We start from the raw sequence: 12,161 nt of genomic DNA, 5'->3' as shown, positions 1-12,161 counted from the left end.
GATCTCACTTTCTCTGTGGCTGGATCTCTGTCTGATGCCAACACTCCTGTCCCCATGGTGTTAGGGAGAGAAACTGTCAGGGGCCTCCACTTAGGGATCTCAGGTCTGTTTGGCCGCCCTGCCTTGCCCTGCACCTGCGTTGCCCCCATTCCTGTGCTCTGGCTCCATGTCTGCCTGCCAGCAGGTGCAGCCTCTGTGTCTCCACACCTTCTCAGTTTCCTATTAGGGCCTCAGGCCTTTTATATGTAGATGAGTCTTGGCCTCCTCTCCGCACTGTTGGTAGGAGCCAGGGAGGGAGAAACTCTGGGTCTCAGAGCTCTGGGGTTATACCAGAATCTTGGAATCTTGGATGGAGGCTGGGTCTTCTCTGACTACCCTTCCCCCAGGCTGTCACCGGCCCTCCACCATTTGGTCACAAGGATGCCTGCCTGAGGTTGGGATACAAGGAATCCCCTTGTCTGGGCTACAATGTGGGGGCGTGGCAGGGAGAGACAAAGGCTCTTTGGTCTCTGGGTTCCATCCTGGGAAGGGGGAGGGAACAGGGGAAAAGCCTCTTTCCTTCCTTCTTAGAGCAAGCCCTTGATTTCTGGGACCTGAGGAGGGAGCAGGGGATTGGCTCTGGGCCTAGGTCCCAGGGCCCTTGTGAATTACATCAGGGAAGGAATTCAGGGAAGCTACCAACCTGGGGCTCAGAGAGGGGACAGGTCCAGAGTGGGGGACAAGAGCTGTGGCTAATGTCAGGGAATGAATTCTTGGAAATTAATCCTTTGAACCCAGGTAATTGCTCCATATGTTAGTCCTTGTCATTCCTGGGCCCTGAAACTAGATTACTGGAGGGAAAAAAGGAGGAAAAAGGATGTCAGATGATCTTTGGCTGTTCACTGTGTCCTCCTGCATTGTCGGAGTCTTCCCCAAATCTTGGAATAACTCTTGCTATCCCCTACTTTTCATTCTATGTTGGGGAAGGGAAGGAAGCCAATTGATCATTTCTACTTCCCCTAAACTCCTCAAGTCTTGTTTTGCAACTCCCACCCCAGTCCTTCTGGAGCAATACATGCAGTCATGGCCCTGCCCTAAAGACCCTCTTTCCGCCTCCCATCCCCTCAAAAGATTGAAATCTCCAAAGTATATTCTCAGCCTCTTCTGTGCTGCCCACAAGACTTGTACTTACCACTTCTCATGGGCTTGGGGCTCCTGACTTCCCCTCAGACTGGGAATTCGAATACCCTAATCCAATGCCTACTGCTGCCATTTTGTGGTGTGCCCTTGGGTAACTAACTACTCTTCCTCTTGGAAACCATTGTATAGTATTCCTATTTGAGGTCCACTTTTTCTTTTTTTAGAGATGAGGTCTTGTTGTGTTGCCCAGTCTGGAGTGCAGTGGCACTCCTGGGCTCAAGTGATCTTCCCACCTCAGCTTCCTGAGGAGCTGGGACCAGAGGTGTGTACCACAATGCCAGCTGCTCACTTTTTCGGTCTGCAAACTTCTGAGTTGAAGAGGTTGCCCGCCCCCTTGTGGCCATTGTGTACCATTGCCGAGGTTGCTGGGTGGAACCTCCAAACTCCAATGATATATAGCCTTTCAGAAGACCAACCCCCTCAGTGCACAGAAGGCTAGTGAGACAGGCCTAGAAAGGGCATAGACTTGCCTAATGTCACCCATTAGAAATCTATGGCAATGCCCGGGTTAGAGATCTCAGCTTGCCTGCCTACATGCCCACAGCATCACTTGGCCAGTCTGTTCCCAGTCACCACCACCAAAGCCCGAAGGAACTGAAAGCAATTTTCCCCTGTTATGTTTGAGCACTCAGCCCTCCCTAAAGAGGCAGCTCAGTCTTTAGAGAAAGAGCTGCAGGCTCTGAGGAAAGAGAACCCTGGGCCTGAACTGGGTGTAGAGTGCACAGTCTGCACCGCAGATAGGAGGAAAATCAGTCCTGGACCAACCGTTTTTTCTGGGAAGGAGGGCTAGTAGGTCTAGACATCGAGGGAGCAGAGCTCAGCATTTCAGACCTGGAGGTTAGCAGTGGAAGCGGGGTTGGGGAGCTGTGAAATTAGCAAATTCAGATCTTGCCAGGAGTGGGAGCTCCATGGGTCAGTGAATTGCAGGTCAGTTTAGGTACTTGAGAGTGTTGAGGGGCCAGAGAGGTGGGGTGAGTGAGGCTGCCTGGGTAGTCCAGCTGGATCTGGGCATCCTGTCTGAGTACCTTAGGCTCCAGTTCACTCTAGAGAAACCCAGTAAACCCACATCCTTGGTCCCTCCCACCTGCCTCTAGATTAGCTGGTTGAGGCTCAGTTCTCCTCTTAGCTTAGACTTTTCTGGGTTATAGGGAAGGGCTCAAAGAAGGAGAAGGGATAAAAAGGGAGAGATGCAGAGACAAGAGAGAGTGAGATGAAAATAGGATGTAGAAAATTTGATCAGAGGGAGCACACTGCCCTCCGAGGCACGCTGGGGGCTTTTGTCAGGGCTCAGGACAAAGGCAGAGGTGAGATTACTCGTGGCAGCTGCAGAAGCAGCGCCTGGCAGGGTAAGGGGTGGTGCTGGCTGGGATGGGCCCAGCAAGGGGACACAAGGTCATGGGCAGTGGGCAAGTGTAAGGCCCTGCATTGAGGATGGGGGCAGTGAAGTTGAGCACTGAGCTAACTGGAAGCTCAGTGGCAGGTTCAGTGAGAAGTGCTTGGGTGCTGTAGTGGACACAAGCTCACTGTGTGTATGGTGCCAGGCATGCACTGGGTGTTCACTGACTCTTGTTCAATGCATGGAGTCACCCACAAGGAGATGTGACTTAAAAAAAAAAAAAAGTTGGTCATTTATATTTTAATTAGGTAATTTAAAACATTTTTAATTCTTAGCAATCCTATAAACAACACATTGTTAACAGCGCATCGTCAGATAGGTAATGAGTGAGCTCAGTTTGACTATAGGGACTTCCAGGAGGTCTTCTCTGATCCTCCCCCCCAGCCTCCATACTCACATAGACCTTACTTTGCCAGTAGAACAGGTTAGTGAGTGCTGCCCAGCAGCAGGGGCAGGGTATTAGTTTCCTATTGCTGCTGTAACAAATAACCACAAATTTAATATCTTGCAGTTCTGGAAGTGAGAAGTCCAAAATCAGTTTCACTGGACTAGTTGAAGTGTTGGCAGGCCTACATTCCCTCTGGAGAATCTAAGGGAGAATCTGTTTCCTTGCCTTTTCCAGCTTCTAGAAGCTGCTTGCATTGTTTGGTTCATGGCTCTTTCCTTCGTCTTCAAAGCCGGCAGCATAACATCTCTCCTCTCCGACCTCTGCCTCCATCCCTGCATCTCTCTAATTCTCCTGTCTCTCTCTTGTAAGGATTACATGGGGTTCACTGCGATAATCCATGATCATCTCTCCATCTCAGGATCCTTGATTTAGTCATATCTTCAAAGTCCCTTTTGCCATTTAAGGTAAAATATTCACAGGTTAAGCTGGGCATGGTGGCACATGTCTGTAGTCCCAGAGGTGGAGGCGGGAGGATGGCTTGAGCACAGGAGTTCAAGGCCAGCCTGGGCAACGTAGCGAGAGCCCATCTCTCTTTAAAAAAAAAATCACAGCTTCTGGGGATTAGGACATGGACATCTTTGGGGATAGGGCCATTATTTAGCTTGCCACAGGCAGGGATGGAGAGTGGGCAGGATGTACCCGGGCCCGAAATGAACCTCTGTGCTTTGTCCAGCCTCCCTCACCCTGGAGCGAGAGGTCGTGCCAATGGGGAGGTGGCGGGTCCAGGTCCCACGTCTGGAGAATAGCAAGCACCTCCTGCACCAGCCATCACCACTAGGGAGAGCTGAGGGTAAAGATCAGGCCTGGGAGAAATTCTCAGTTTAGAAAGCTTTTTAGGCCTGAGACCCTCCTGGTGACCATGGTGGAGGATTCTAGCAGGCTCTGTCCTCAACACCGCATCCTCTCGGGGACCATTCTGTGCTCCTCAAGACTGAAGATAATTACACTCCTGGTGAACTAGCCTGGGTTCTCTCTGGAAAGGGTCGATTAGTTGTCTTCTCTTTAAATTATTGTTTTTATTTCTTAATAGTTAAACCATGCTGCTCAGAGTGTAGTGAATTCTCATCACCAGTTGACACTAGTCCTCTTTCTGATTTCATTTTCTTCTTTTGATGCCTGATCCCTATTCTCACTCCTCTCCCTGACATAGGCACACATTCAAATGTGTCATGATATGTTTGGATATGTATGTATCTTTGAAAATATATGTAATTATGTGCTCATGTGTTATAATATATATAGATAGCATACTTTCACGGTAAGCTAACTTCTGTAATGAATTGCCTCCATATTTCAGTGATTTAAAACAATAAAGATTTATTTTTCGCTTATTCCACGCAGCACAGATGTTCCTGGTTGGACAGCGTTCCACTTCAGGTCCCAGGCTCCTTCTATTGTCAGGTAGCCTGATCCCTGCATCATAAAGTTTCCTGTCAACTTTTCAACTACTTGTTTTACTACCTATCGATGAGCGTCTTACGAATTATTTATAACTATCGATTACAAAATGGTGATTTTTAGGCCGGGCGCGGTGGCTCACGCCTGTAATCCTAGCTCTGGGAGGCCGAGGCGGGTGGATCGCTCGAGGTCAGGAGTTCGAGACCAGCCTGAGCAAGAGTGAGACCCCGTCTCTACTAAAAAAAATAGAAAGAAATTATCTGGACAACTAAAAATATATATACAAAAAAATTAGCCGGGCATGGTGGCTCATGCCTGTAGTCCCAGCTACTCGGGAGGCTGAGGCAGTAGGATCGCTTAAGCCCAGGAGTTTGAGGTTGCTGTGAGCTAGGCTGCTGCCACGGCACTCACTCTAGCCCGGGTAACAAAGCGAGACTCTGTCTCAAAAAAAAAAAAAAAAAAAAAAAAAAAAAAAAAAAAAAAAATGGTGATTTTTCTAAGGCTATTATTTTTTTCTTCATTTATTAGCTCTAATTCTGCACAGAAAAACTTTTCACATTCTCTGGGACCATGTGGTTACCCTGAAATAAAGTTCATACCAGAATGGCAAGATAAATGCTTGAATCTCTTCCTTTACTTATGATTTTCTAAGTAGTTGGTATCCTAGCAGCTTCTAGTGGTGTTCAACGGTTTGGTTTGGTTTCACTCTCTTTTAAAATTATTGCTATGAACCTGTAGTTCTTATATATTTAATGTCTTTTAATAATTTGCAGAGTTTTTTGCTTTATGTAATATAAAATATTAAGCATTTACAAAAGTAGAGAAAATAGTGTAAGGAACTCACAGGCACCTGTCACTCAGCTCTGATACTTACCAACTCATGACCGGTTTTCATTTATTTATTCCTTCAACTACTCCCAACTAACCAAGATTACTTTCAAGCAAAACCAGATATCATACCAATTGATCTGTAAATGTTTTAGTATGTATCTATAAAGGAAAATAACTTTTATTGCCATTATTGTACCTAAAAATTTAATAATTTCTCAATATAATATAGTTGATGTTTAATTTTCCAATAAACTTTTTTTAAAAGTTGTTTTAATTTTATTCTTTTTAACTGACAAATAATTGTACCTATTCATGGGGTACACAGTGATGCTTTGATACATATAATGTGAGTGATCAGATCGGGGTAATTGGTGGATTCATCATCTCAAATATTTATCATTTCTTTTTTTGTTATTGTTAGAGACAGGGTCTCTCTCTGTCGCCCAGGCTGGAGTGCAATGGCTCGATCATAGCTCACTGAAACCTTGAATGCCTGGGCTCAGGCGATCCTCCTACAAACCCTCTTGAGTAGCTGGTCTCGAACTCCTGACCTGAAGCCATCCTCCCACGTCAGCCTCCCAGAAAGCTAGGATTACAGGTCTGGCCTGTAGTTTTAGTTTTATCCATTTAAAAGCAATTGATGTGTCTTTAAGTCTCTTTATAAAGTTCTGTTTTCATCCTTTTCTTAATTCCTTACAATTTATTTGTTGAAGAATCTGGGCCATTTTGAGACAGGGAACTGGCATGTACTGCTTTGGGTATGACATTGCACAGGTGATGTCTTGTGCATTGCTTTGGGCATTGCTGCAGACATTGCCTAACTGAGTCAGGAAGTCTCCAAAGTTTCAAATTGCCCTATCAAAACAGGATGGAAGCAGAGCAAGTTCCAACCAGTTAGAACCAAGATGGTGGAGAAACACCATCCCTAACATGAATATTCCTCCCCTTGTTTAGCCGGCTGCTTAAATAGAAAGGCAACAGGAAGGAGGAAGCTGGTTTTCGTCTATACAAGTCTGCTCCCCGTCTGCAAGAGGCTGGTTCTCTTCTGTAGGAGGTGCCAGCGTCTACTCTGCAGAGTAGACTTTCTATAGTTTCTGCAGGGGGCTGATTCTCTTCTTGCAGGGAGAACTTGCCTCTGCTCTGTCTGTGGAGTAAACTTTAACTTTCTTTTATTTATTTATTTTTTTTTGAGACAGAGTCACACTCTAACAACCTGGGTAGAGCACAGTGGTGTCATCGTAGCTTATTGCAGCCTCAAACTCCTGGGCTCAAGCTATCCTCCTGCCTGAGCCTCCCAAGTAGCTGTGACTACAGGTGCACACCACTGAGCCCAGCTAATTTTTCTGTTTTTAGTAGAGATGGGGTCTCACTCTTGTTCAGGCTGGTCTCCAACTCCTGAGCTCAAGCAATCTGCCCAGTCTGCCCTCTTCAGCCTCCCAGAGTGCTAGGATTACAGGTGTGAGCCACTGTACCTGGCCAGACTTTCTAACTTTCTATAGTTTCTGAATAAATCTCGCTTTCATTTTATTTTGTTGGCTCACTCATGAATTCTTTCTTGCTTGAAGCCAAGGACACACTTGGACTTCAAGTGGCTCCCAGCATTGGGAGTCACTTTCCTATGTCAATTTGACTTATAGAGTTTACCACAGTCTGAATTTTGCTGATTACATACTCATGATGCAGATCTGAATGTTGCTGTTTGCCCAGTATTTCCTACGAATTGGTAGCTAGAGCCAGAGGCTGAATCACACTCAGATTTGATTCCCTTGGCAAGACTATAGGGCATGTAAATCTAGTTGTTTCTGTGCTTGTGATATTTTCCCAAGTGTTGCCTGTATGTATTAATTCATTGGGGATTGCAAAATGGTGCCCTTATTTCTATAATTTCATTTTATTGATTAGTTGAAATATAAAGAGAAATTTCCTGTCATCTACTATTTGTTTTCTGAGTGATATAATTCACACAGGAAAGCCAGAGTAAATGTTTGATTCATTCTTTTTCTACCAGTTTTCAAGATAATGAATTGAATCTCTATCATCTTCCAAAGTTGACCACTTAAAAAATATTATGAGTTTATGAGTTTATATACATTTGATGGGTTTCAATTCATCGGAAATATTATCATTAAGTGCCAACTGTCTCAACTTTGGCCAGTGGAGTCTCATCAAAGTTGGCTGCTGTGGACTCCATTGATTGGAGGTATAATATAAAAGAAGAAAGAAAGAAAAAACAAAAAATAAAACAAAGTTGGCTCCTGGATTCTTTCTTCTCTAGCTCCTTTCTTCCATACCAAGAATCCTAGTTTTCAAGGACACAAGAGATGATAGAATTAGAATATTCCATAATTGGTCATTTCTTTTATTTTATATTATACACAAAGCACTCTTAGAATTACAATATTAACACTACCACCAATATGATCACTGAAAACATTTAAAAAGTATTTTGCTAAGGCATTTCCCATTCTCCACCTCATTAAAATTTTTTATAGTAAATCTACATTGTCGGGGCATATATTACATCATTATATACTATATTCGCTCCCTCTTAGCCCTTACATAGTTTTAGTTCTACAAGTAACTTTGTATAATATTTCATACTCACCTCCAGTCCTTCAGTCATTCTACTTATTTTGGTTAGCAGAAGCTCATGCTCTCCTAGATTCCTCAGGAAGGGGCTTGGGAACAGTATTCCCTGAGATCTTGCATGTTGGTAAGTTTGTGCCCTTTTTACTTACAATGTCTGTGTTTCTAGTTTCACACTTTCCTTTCTTGAGTCTCTTAAATATGATACCTCATTTTTTTCTGGCATAAAGTTTTGCTGTTCAAAAGTCTTATTTTTCCTTTCTAAGTTATACTTTTTCTAGATGCCCGAATGACTTTTTTCCTTTAACGTTCAGTAATTTTATTAGAATATGTCTTGGTGGTAGTCATTTTAGGACAATATTCTCAGCTTTGTAGTATGCTCTTTGAATATGTAGTTTCAAATTTTTCTTTATTTCAGGAAATTTTTCTTGAATAATTTTTAGTATTTGTTTTGCTTACTTGCTTTGATTTTCTTCTTCAGAGACTCATTTTATCTCTATTATTATAATATTATTATTGTTGTTTTTTTTTCTTTTTTGAGACAAAGTCTCACTCTGTCACTCAGGCTAGAGTGCAGTAGTGCAATCATAGCGACCTCACACTCCTGGGCTCAAGCAGTCCTCCTGGCTCAGTGTCCTGAGTAGTGGGACTACAGGTATGTGCCACCATACCTGGCTAATTTTTTAAAATTTTTTTTGTAGAGATGGGGGTCTCACTATGTTGCTCAGGCTGGTCTCAAACTCCTGACCTCAAGTTCTCCCGCCTTGGCCTCCCAGAGTGCTAGGATTACAGGCATGAGCCACCGCGCCCAGCCAAGAACCAACTTTTGAGTTAGGCATGGTGGCACGTGCCTGTAGTCCCAGCTACTCAGGAGGCTGAGATGAGAGGATTGCCTGAACCCATGAGTTAGAGTCCAGGCTGGCCAACATAACAAGATTTCATCTCTATTTAAAAATAAAAAAGAATCAACTTGTCATCTCTGTTAATTTTCTCATTGTCTCTTTCCTATTTCATTGGATTTTTATTTTTTTATTATTTCACTGAATTTTACTTAATCTTTACTATTTACTATTTCCTTTCTTCTACTTTGGGTTTCATTTGCTCAGCTTTCTCTAGCTTCTTAAGGTGGAAACTCAGATAATCAATTTTAAGCCTCTATTCTCTTATAATATAAGCTAGAAATTTCTCTCTAAGCACTGCTTTATCTATATCCCATATATTTTTACTATGTTGAATTTTATTATTGTTCAATTTAAAATGTTTTAGAATTTCCTTTGGTATTTCTTCTTTGTTCCATGAGTTAATTAGAAGTATATTGTTCAACTACCAAATATTTGGGTATTTCTAGAAAACTTATTGATTTCTCATCTAATTTCAGAGAATATATTCTTTTTAATTTGTATTTATTTATTTTTTATTTTGACATGGTTCAAAATTTTTCAGAGAATATATTCTGTAAGCTGTTAATGTTTTAAAATTTACTGAAACTTGTTTTATGGCCTAGAATTTGGCCTACCTGGATGAATGGTCTATATCTCCTCGATATCCAGTTTTAATTAAATTCCTATCAAAATCCTAGCGAGAGTTTTTTGTAAATATAAACAAGATTATTCTCAAATTTACATGAAAGCGCAAAAAATAACTAGAATAGCTAAAATAACTTTAAAAAAGAACAATAAGGCTGGGTGTGCTGGCTTACACCTGTAATCCTAGCACTCTGGGAGGCAAGAGGATAACTTGAGTTCAGGAGTTTGAATTCAGCCTGAACAACAGCAAGATCCCGTCTTTACAAAAAATAGAAAAATCAACCAGGTGTGGTGGTGCACACCTGTAGCCCCAGCTACTCAGGAGACTAAGGAAGGAGAATAACTTGAGCCAAGGAGTTTGAGGTTGCAGTGAGCTATGATGATGCCACTGTACTCTAGCTGGGGTGACAGAGTATGACTTTGTCTCAAAAAAAAGAAAAATAAAATGAAAGGAATCAATCTACCCAATTTCAAGACATTATATACCAACAGTAATCAAGTGGTATCGGTGGAATATTAAAACAGAGATCAATGGAACAGAATAGAGATCCCAGAAATATAATCACACAAATATGCCCAGTTGATTTCTGACAAGGGTGCAAAATCAAGTCAATGGAGGAAAGATAGCCTTTTCAACAAATGGTGGGAATGTAAAATGATATAGCTACTCCGGGAAACAATTTGATTTCTTAAAATATAACATGTAACTACCATAGAACCCAGCAATTGCACTGCTGGCATTCATCCCTGAGAAATGAAGACTTATGTTCCCATAAAAATCTTCACATGGATATTCATAGCAGTTTTATTCATAATAGGCAACACTGAAAGCAACCTAGATGTCCTTCAACACATGAATGGTTAAATAAACTGAGGTACATCTATACCACAGAATATTATTCTGCAATAAAAAGGGACATAATGATACATATACTCACAATAATCTAGATGAACCTCTGGAGAATTATGCTGAGTGAAAAAAAGCCAATTTAAAAAAGTTGCATACCATATGATTCCATTTATGTAACACTCTTTTTTTTTCTTTTTGAGACAAGGTGTCTTCCTCTGTCACCCAGGCTGGTGTACAGTGGCACAATCATAGCTCAGTGTAAGCTTGAACTCCTGGGTTCCTCAAACTCCTGGGCTCCAGGGATCCTCCTGCCTCAGCCTCCCTATTAGGTGGGACTACAGGCTAATGTCACCACACCTGGCTAATTTTAAAATTTTTTAGTAGAGATGGGGTCTGGCTATGTTGCCCAGGCTTGTTTCAGACACCTGGCCTCAAGTGATCCTCCTGCCTTGGCCTCCCAAAGCCACTGGTATTACAGGCATGAGCCATCATGCTCAGCCCTATGTAACATTATTATTATTATTAGAGACAGGGTTTTGCTCTCTTGCCAGGGCTACAGTGCAGTGGCATCATCACAGCTCACTACAACCTCAAACTCCTGGGCTCAAGTGATCCTCCTGCCTTGGCCACCCAAAGAGCTAGGATTACAGGCCTGAGCCACTGCACCCAGCCAACAGTCTTGAAATGACAAAACTATAGAAATGGAAAAAAGATTGATTGCCAAGTGATAAAGAATCTGTAGAGGTGGCTTGGATATAAAAGGGTAACATGAGGAATCCTTGTGGTGATGGAAATGTTTGCCTCTTGACTGTATTATTGTCATTACCCTGGTAGTAATATTGCACTATACTGTTGCAAGATGTACCTAGGGAAAGGGTACATAGGATCTCTCTGTATTATTTCTTACAACTGTATATGAATTAAAATATTTAATTTAGAGAGTAAGCAAAAAATTATTTTCCTCCACCCGCCAAATAATAGCTATCATCAAAGACAGATTTATTATGAAGCTAAGGGTAAGCATTAGAGGCCACCTGCACAGACCCTGGGAGTGCTGTAAGTTACTGGGGATGGGGATTTGTAATCAGTGTTTTAATTGGAGAGAAGCAAGATTGCAACAGGAAACATTTCTATGAAGCATTTCTGATAAACTACCTAAAAAGTTTTTAGAAGAAAGGGACTTAAAACTCCAAAAATCCATACTTGAGTGTGTTGTGGTTTTATTTCCTCACCCTAAATAAGTATCAATATATGTATCTAATTTTAGAAGTTCTCAACAAGTACTTACAAAAGCTTCAGGCTCCACAAAACCCCACGTTTTGGCCCTCCCTCTCCTGGGTGGAAAAGAACAAGGACTTTGAAGACTGATTTTGCCTAAATTCAAATCCTGGCTATACTCAGTAGGTGTGTAACCTGTGACAAGTTCCTAGCCTCTCTGAGCCTGTTTCCTCACTTATGGGGACAATAATAAACCTACCTCACAGTTGTGGACATTAAATGAATTATTATATCTAATAAGCTTATGCCTGGTGGTAAATGCTATGTGTATACCCTTATCATTATTAGTGACCACCTAGGTTGTGTATGGCACTGTGTCGAGTACACACATTAATTTACTTAATTCTCAGAATAACCCTGTGGGGCAGGTACTAGTATAATGTCATTTTAGATGTGAAGAAACTGAAAGCTTGAGAGATTGGGTAATTAAGTCTGACTCCAAAAACCACGCTTCCACCAACGACGTTTGGCCTAGGAAAGGAAGGCGGCTTCTTTCAAGACAACTCAGACCGTGAAAGTCACGTACTCTCAGGGATCCCGCTGCCTGAGCCCACCACGTGGCAGTCAGGGTCGAATGCCTCTCCCCACCCTCCGGGTGAGCTGAGTCCTCATTTGAACCTGGGACCTTCTGCTCTAGGTCCGGCACCAGGGAAGGAGCAATTCGCTCTA

The sequence above is a fragment of the Lemur catta genome, chromosome 3, assembly GCF_020740605.2.
Source record: "Lemur catta isolate mLemCat1 chromosome 3, mLemCat1.pri, whole genome shotgun sequence".
Lineage (NCBI taxonomy): Eukaryota > Metazoa > Chordata > Mammalia > Primates > Lemuridae > Lemur > Lemur catta.
This window is presented reverse-complemented; position numbering follows the sequence as displayed.